Raw genomic sequence first — 8445 nt, 5'->3', positions numbered from 1 at the left:
TTATAGCCTCAGCATAGCATCGTTGTTCACCATTTCAAGAACATGGAAATAGTCCACGTGTCCAACCACAATCGCATGGCTTGAGAAATCATGATACATTTACACAATGGAATACTACGCAGCACCCAGGAGCAATGATTTTGTAAATTACTACCTAACTTGGGAAGGACTGGAGACATTATGCCAAGTGAACTGACTCAGTCCCGTAAAGACAAATACTTCATAAGATCATTATTGTAGAATGAGTATGAGGATCCAAGAAGGGGGAGGGCGGGAGCAGAGGGCTGAGGATGGGCAGTTAATCAGTAGGTTGCACAATTTGATGGGTGGAGGGAAGGGGGGATGATGGAAATGGGGAAGATCTGGTGTGAAAAATAATGTATATAAACTGTAAATAAACGAGCATAAATTTTTTTAAATGCTATTTTAAAAACTTTAAAAAGACTCAGCATAAAGCAAATTGATAAAGTAGTATATATATATATATATATATATATATATATATATATAGCCTCAGAAGGAAACTCAATGGTAGATTGCTGTATGACTCAATGTAGTAGGACAGCAGTGTCTCCTGAGCATGCCTCACTGGTTCCCTCCCCTAAGCCATTTCACAATGCTCTTCCCTGCCTGGAACAACCTTTGTGCCATCTCCTACCCCAGCTTACCCCTAGACACAATTTCAAAGCCTTCACACCGAAGGCTGAGTAGAGCCCCCTCTCCAGTACACTACTAGAGTCTGTGCTGCTGTGTTCTCTCAGCTCTGTCCCTCACTAGCATGTGGGCTGTGGGACAGAGGTGAGCCAGCTCTGCTCACTTTATCTGCCCCTCCATGTCCCTTCACAGGGGGACCTCCGATGCAGGCATGTTGAATTGGGGTCTGGAACAGTAATCCTTTTCCTCCCTGCTTTGTGAATGGTTGTTGGGAAGAAAGGATTGTTAGTTTCCAGTGCTGCAGGGGACCTGGTGGTGGCTCTCAGAAGCCCTGTGAACAACTTTCTCAAGCTGCCAAAACTGCTGTTGCTATGGTTTCTCCTACCCACTAGGAGTCCTTAGGTGAATGCTGATTGAAAAACCTAGAGTGATTGGCCAAGGCCTTTTCAGGTCATTGTAACAGGGGGAGGACTGACACAATGCTTGGAAACCATTCTGATGTCAGATCACAGGGGGGAAATCCACCAGGATGAGAAATGGAATTACCTGTCAAACTCTGACCAAGGATCATTTTAAAGCTAACACTGTAGCCATCAGCAGAGACAGCATCAGCAGCCAGCCTCAGGAACTTGGTATTTCTAAGGAGGAGTTAGTAGAGAAATATAAAAATAATTTCCTTCCAGCTTTCTGCTAACATATGATTTTTAAATATACAGATTCAGAATCAATATGTCATTTAAAGTCTTGTTATCTCTTAGGTATAAGAAAGCAAGAAGTTTCATTTTTCTTTCTTAAAAAAATACCTTTTCCTCTGAATTTTGTGTCAGCCTACTTCATCCCTTACTCCATCCTCCATCCCTTACTACAGACTCCTTCATTCCTTATTACTTTCTTATCCAGAGCATATTAATACAAACTGAAACCAATCTCTACTGACTGGTGAACAGAATCTACTCAACTTCTCAATGTTCAGGAAAGAGAAAGCACAAATCAAGAGTAAAATTGTTTTAAGCTGAACTTCAGCCCAGAGAGAAACCCATTATAATGATTTCTAGACTTTGCTCAGAGAAGGGCAATGTCCAGAACTCCTCAATGGTCTGAGCTCTGCAACAATACCAGTAAAAATGTCCCATGACTCAAAGTCATAAACTCTAACATACGGATCATATACTTGACACTTGAAATGCTATCATATTGTGCCTCCTTCCATAATCCACCAGAAGTTTTGTTTATTTTGCAATGAATGCTTCCACATATGAAAACCAAACAGTTTTGGTTTTACAGTTAAAATTCCTCCAATGTGTTTATTCTGAAAAATTGGAGTTTTAATTAACACCCCAAATAGCTCCTACCTTTGCTTTTCTTTGATCTTTCACATTTACTTCAAAGTTTTCTACCTGTTTTTCATTATCACAACAAGCTTTGAGTGAAAACATCAAAATTCTAACTGGTATACCTTCGTTGTTCTTTAAAAAAACATATTTTCTGCCCTTTCTACAAAGATGGTGCGGAAAGTGAAGAAGAAAGCCCCTGCCCCTTCCAAAACTGAAGACAAAGCAAAGGCATTAATGGCCAAGAAGGCAGTCCTGAAGGGCGTCCACAGCCAAAAAAAAAAAAAAGAAGATCCGCATTTCACCCACCCTCCGGTGGCCTAAGACGTGGAGACTCCGAAGGCAGCCCAAATAACCCCAGAAGAGCACCCCCAGGAGTAACAAGCTTGACCACTATGCCATCATCAAGTTTCCCCTGACCACTGAGTCAGTCATGAAGAAGATAGAAGATAACAACACACTTGTGTTCATTGTGGATGTCAAGACCAATAAGCACCAAATTAAACAAGCTGTAAAAAAGCTCTATGACACTGATGTGGCCATGGTCAACACTTTTATTAGGTCTGATAGAAGAAGGCCTATGTTCGACTTGCTCCTGACTATGATGCTTTGGATGTTGCCAACAAAATTTGGATCATCTAAACTGAGTCCAGCTGACTAATTCTAAGTACAATTTTTCTCACCAAAAAAAAAAGTGTTTTCTTTCCTCTTTCAAGTTGCTAAAATGTCAAGCATATTGTTGTTGTTGTTTCTGGTAAATGCCATTAAGTCAACTATAATTCATAGTAACCTCATGAACAATAGATCTGAACCTTGCCCTATTCTGCAATTCCTCACATGTACATATGCAAGCTCATTGTTAAAGTCATTGTGTCAATCTACTTTGTTGATGCTCTTCCTCTTTTTCTCTAATTCTTCACCTTTCCCAATATGATATCTTTTTCCAAGGACAGGCCCCTCCTGACAAGATGCCCAAAGCAGGTGAGACCAAGTTTCACTGTCTTTGCCTCTAAGGGGAACTCTGGTTGCACTTTATCCAAGTCAGACCTGTTTGTTCTTTTGGTAGTCTGAGGAATAGTCAATGCTCTTCTCCAACACCACAGTTTAAAGACATTGATTCTTCTGTCATCCTTCTTCACTGGCCAACTTTCAGCAGGAAGTAATTGATTGGAGTTCTGCTAAGAATAGTGTATCTTCCTGAAATATTGTCTGTATGGAAATTCCTATATCAAAAAATGTGTAATATTCCATTCAGTCACAAGGTGGTTTCTAAACACTGTATTTCAGAGGTCAATATTTCCATATTGCCCACTGGGCTGGGCTGGGCTGGGGGGAATAAGAGCTGTCGCTGTTACTGGTCAGTCACCTTTCTCACAGTGATTGCCCTTGGCCTCCATGCTCTGTTTCCTCCACGATCATTAAGTAACCTCAGAGAAGTAGCTCTCCCAGACACACGTCACTCTCCTCACAAAGGAAACCACATGAAAGATTTCTGGTACTTTCTTTCCAAGATCTCCTTTCCGTCTTTATCCGACTTCACTTATCCAGCTCTGCTCCCTTTGGTGGTACAGAACCTGCTTGTTTTTCCTGCCAGCTTTTTGCTTTGTTTTTCTACAGCTATCATCTTTCTCCTGTCTTTCAAATGTTCTCCCTTATCTTCTCCAATACAGACAAAGGGTCAGAAGCCAAGCTCATCACGAGGTTAGCCACAGTGTCCTGTTTTACTCTGTCAGTGAGGCTGTGGCTCCCAGAAAGGCAGAGAGTCACGGGCACCAAGCAAGCCAGGGCTTTGCGAGAGGAACGGCTGGGTGGGAGAGAACAGCTCATAAGGCAGCTTCTAAGAGCACATTGTCCTCATCAGGCTGTACTCAGATGTCACATCCGCAGTTTCTCAGCTGTGTAGTCTGCTGGGCACTGCGCTAGACATCCGACGTGTTCTCTCACATTGTTATTGTCTTGTTTTAAAAAAATAAATAAAATTTTATTTTATACTGGTTTACTTATAAAGTTCATAGACACTGTTTTTCACACTGACTCTTTCCCCTTTCCTTTACCCACCCCTCCCTTCATCCATCAAATTGTGTGACCCTATGATTAACCACACACGCATACACACCGCCCATCCTCACCCCTCTGCTCCCAAATTCTTCCCTCCCTTGGATCTTCATCCTCATTCTACAATAATGGTCTTATACAGTATTTGTCCTATGGGACTGAGTTAGTTTACTCAGCATAATGCTCTCCAGTACCTCCCAATAACTTGTAATGATTTACAAAATCATTGCTCCTGCATGCTGCATAGTATCCCATTATCACATTGTTATTTTTATTGTTGTTGTGTGCTGTCAAGTCAGAACCGAACGATAGCAGACCCTCTAGAAGATTTTCACAGACAGTAAATCTCGTAGAAGGAGATTGCATGTCCTTCTTCCACAGAGCAACTGCTGGACTCAAACCACATGCCTTTGGGATTACAGTGCAGTTTCTTACCACTGGCTCCCAGATCTCCTTTCTCTTACATTAATCCTCATTTTACAGACAGGAAAACAGACTTACAAGGTTTTGGGCTACCCTGAGGCCACAGAGGTAATGAGAGGAAAAGGTGAAAATGTATATGTTGCTGCTTCCTGTCCTCTGTCCCCTGGCACATCCTGAGAATGACAAGCAAGGAAAGCTGATAGGTGTGGACCAGGCCTCTGTCCTTCTTGAAGATGCTTTCCAAGGCACTAGCTTTGTTTCTGCTTCAACTTATCACCCGATACACAGTCCTGATTGGAGGAAAGTGAGTAAAGGGTCGACTAGAAGCCCTGTCAGGTCAGACAAGGAAGATGTAAAGAAAGGCCCTGGTTCTTGGTCCAGAAAGGTCTTCCTCTCCATGAAACACTTGTCTGTAACCTGTCACCAGAAAGTCTTGCCTTATTTACTCAGATTGGAAGTGCACATGCCCTTTGATCTGAGAAGCAGCCTTCTCAAATCCTTCCCAAGAGTGTTTCACAATGATTTAGAATCAAAAACATCAAACTCATTGTCATCAAGTCAGAACTGCCACATAGCTGACCCTCCACTGTATTTCCCAAGACTATAAATTGCACTGGAGGAGACTGCCCATAATTCTCCCCATGGGGCAGCTGGTGGGTTTGAACTGCCAGAGGCATGACCTTCTTGTGTTAGCAACAAAATTCTATACAGACTACACCATCAAAACCCACTATCATCAAGTTAATTCTGACATATAACGGTCCTCCATTGGGTTTCTGAGAGTGCAAATCTTCATGAAGAAAGATTGTCTATTTTCTTCCTCAGAGTAGCTAGTGGACTTGACTTACTGACAGGTTAGCTGCTGTCCGTGACCTATAACTAAGAAAATACTGTTTCTAAAGGTAAATGCTGATCCAGGAAAGGTGCAATTCCTCTCCTGGTAAATATGCAGTTTAAAGTACTTTACATGACTAAAGAAAGAGAAGTGGGCTTTTAGGGCAGGACTGCGGTCTTCAATATGGATTGAAGCTCAACATCAAGAAGACAAAATTTTCACCACGGGGCCAACTGGCAGAACCATGATGGGTGGAGAAGAGACTGAATTTGTTAACAGTTTCTACTTGCTCAGCTCCACCATCAACACTCTTGGTACTAACAGTCAGGAAATAAAAAAATGAATTGTTAGATAAATCTGCTGTCAGGGACCTTTTCAGAATACTGAGAAGCAGTGATGTCAGTCTAGAGACTAAGGTATGCCTATTCTAGGCCATGGTCTTCTCAATTATTTGCTATGCATCAGAGAGCTGGATAATGACTAAAAGGATGACAGAAGAAGAATTGATGCCTTTGAGTTGTGGTGCGGGAGAAGAGTCTTGAGCATATCATGGACCATCAAGAAAACCAAATGTCTGTGTTTGGAGAGGGTGAAATCAAATTTCTCCTTGGAGGCTAGGATTTTGAAGCTCCATACCACATACTTTGGGCATGTAGCCAGGAGGGACAGATCCTTGGAGAAAGACATCATGCTCAGAAGGGTGGAGGTACAGCACAGGAGAGAAAGACTCTGAATGAGATGGATTAATATAGTGTAACTAGGGCAATAAGGATAGGTGTTTATTAGTCAATGAAACTGGCTCAGGACAGGGCAGGCTTCAGACCCTATTGTACATGGGGTTGCTGAGTTGCAGGCAACTCAATGTTACATAACAATAACAACCAGTTTTGTAGGCTGCAGAAGCCTGATGTCAGTTTTACAGTTAAACCAAATGTTTTCATAATCCTGAACTTATTAATATCACCCTAATGATTTCATATGAGTAGAAATAGACTCAGGTGGGAAACCTGTGTTTGAGTTTCCTGTAAATCAGACCACCTTCACTGACCAATGAGATCCTTACAGCACTTCAGCTGTAAATGTATAAGCCAATCAGAAATGTGCTTCTTTGCTTATTTGGTCAATAAAATGCCAGGCACTGCTGACGCTTGGAAAATATTTTTTTTTTTTTTCTTTAAGAGACAGGGTCTCGCTATATTGCCCAGGCTGGAGTGCAGTGGCTATTCACAGGCGCGATCCCACTACTGATCAGCACGGGAGTTTTGACCTGCTCCGTTTCCGACCTGGGCCGGTTCACCCCTCCTTAGGCAACCTGGTGGTCCCCCGCTCCCGGGAGGTCACCATATTGATGCCGAACTTAGTGCGGACACCCGATCGGCATAGCGCACTACAGCCCAGAACTCCTGGACTCAAGCGATCCTCCAGCCTCAGCCTCCCGAGTAGCTGGGACTACAGGCGCGCGCCACCACGCCCGGCTGGAAAATATTATTATTCCACTCTATTTGGTGCTACTTAATTCTGGAAACTTCTTCCTGAATAACAGTCATCTAAGGAATTCTAAGATTTGATCATGTTAGAGATTGTGAAGATAGTGCAGAACAGGGCAATTTTATGATCAGTTGTTTTATGATCAGTGGTTCATAGGGTTGCTGAGTCCCACACATAACAATAACAATAAGGATTTCATGGATGACCATCAGAGTAAAAAAAAGATTTCAAAATCTATCCTGAAGTATAATGTGGTGAGTGATAGGATACCATTAATGTGTACACAAAGAAGACCTTTAAAACAACTATTATTCAAATATACTTGCCAATCACTAAAACAAAGGATGAAGAAATTCAAGACTGCTAAAAGTTAGAAGGACTTGAAACATTTGGTACGAAAGAGCAAAGACTATAGCCTTCAATATGGGTTGCATCTGAAAATCAAGAATACAAAAATCCTCACTACTGGACCAACTCACAGCATCATGATGGATGGAGAAAAGATTGATGTTGTCAATGATTTAATCTTACTTGAATGCACAATCAACACCTGTTGGTACCAGTAGTCAGGAGATCAGGTGACGTATTTCAGTAGGGTAAATATGCTGTCATGGAGGTCTTCAAATTACTGAAGAGCAATGATGTCAATTTGTAGACTGAAGTGCACCTGATTGAAGACATGGTCTTCTCAATCACTTTCTTTTGGGTCTGAAAGCTGGACAATGAATAAAGATGACAGAAGAAGAATTGATGCCTTTGAGCTGTGGTATTGGAGAAGAGCACTAAACATCCCATGCACTGCCAAAGAACAAACAGGTATGTCTTGAAAAAAATGCAGTCAGAGTGCTCCTTGGAGACAAAGATGACAAAGCTTCATCTTACATACTCTGGGTTTATTGTTAGGAAAGTTATTCCTAGGAGAGAGACATCATGCTGTGAAAGGCAGAGGGCCAGTGAAAGAGAGAAAGACTCTCAACCAGATGGATTGACACAGTGACTGCTGCAATTCATTCAAGTGTATCAGAAATTAAGAGCCTGGTGCAGGGTTCATATCTGTTGTTCATAGAGTTTCTATGAGTTGTACTAGACTCAATGGCATCAGGGATATCATTGCTATTGTCAGATGTATCCTGAGTGAATGAAGAGAATACCAGAAGAATGTCTATCTGTGCTTTATTGACAATGCAAAGACATTTGACTTTGTGGATCATAATAAACTGTGGCTAACATTGAGAAGAATGGGAATTCCAGAACACTTAATTTTATTTACACAGACTCATTACCTAGACCAAGAAGTTGTTGTCAGAACAGAGCAAGGGAACGTTACATGGTTTAAAATTAAGAAAGGTATGCATCAGGGCTATATATTATCTCTATACTAATTAAATCTGTGTGTTGAGCAAATTATTCATGAAACTGGACATTATTAAGAAGAATGTGGCAACAAGATTGAAGGAAGATTCATCGACAACCTGGGTTATGCATATGGCACAATCTTGCTGAAAGTAAGGAGGAATTAAAATGTTTACTACAGAAGATCAAGGACTACAGCTTTCAATATTAACTACATCTAAACAAAAGAAAATAAAAATCCACCACAACAAGATAAAGGTAAAGAATCCAATAGAAAAATGGGCACAGGATATGAACAGGCACTTC

Source organism: Elephantulus edwardii, unplaced genomic scaffold (assembly GCF_000299155.1).
Source record: "Elephantulus edwardii isolate Elephantulus edwardi_28Jun2011 unplaced genomic scaffold, EleEdw1.0 scaffold00135, whole genome shotgun sequence".
Lineage (NCBI taxonomy): Eukaryota > Metazoa > Chordata > Mammalia > Macroscelidea > Macroscelididae > Elephantulus > Elephantulus edwardii.
Note: the sequence above shows the minus strand (reverse complement) of the source record.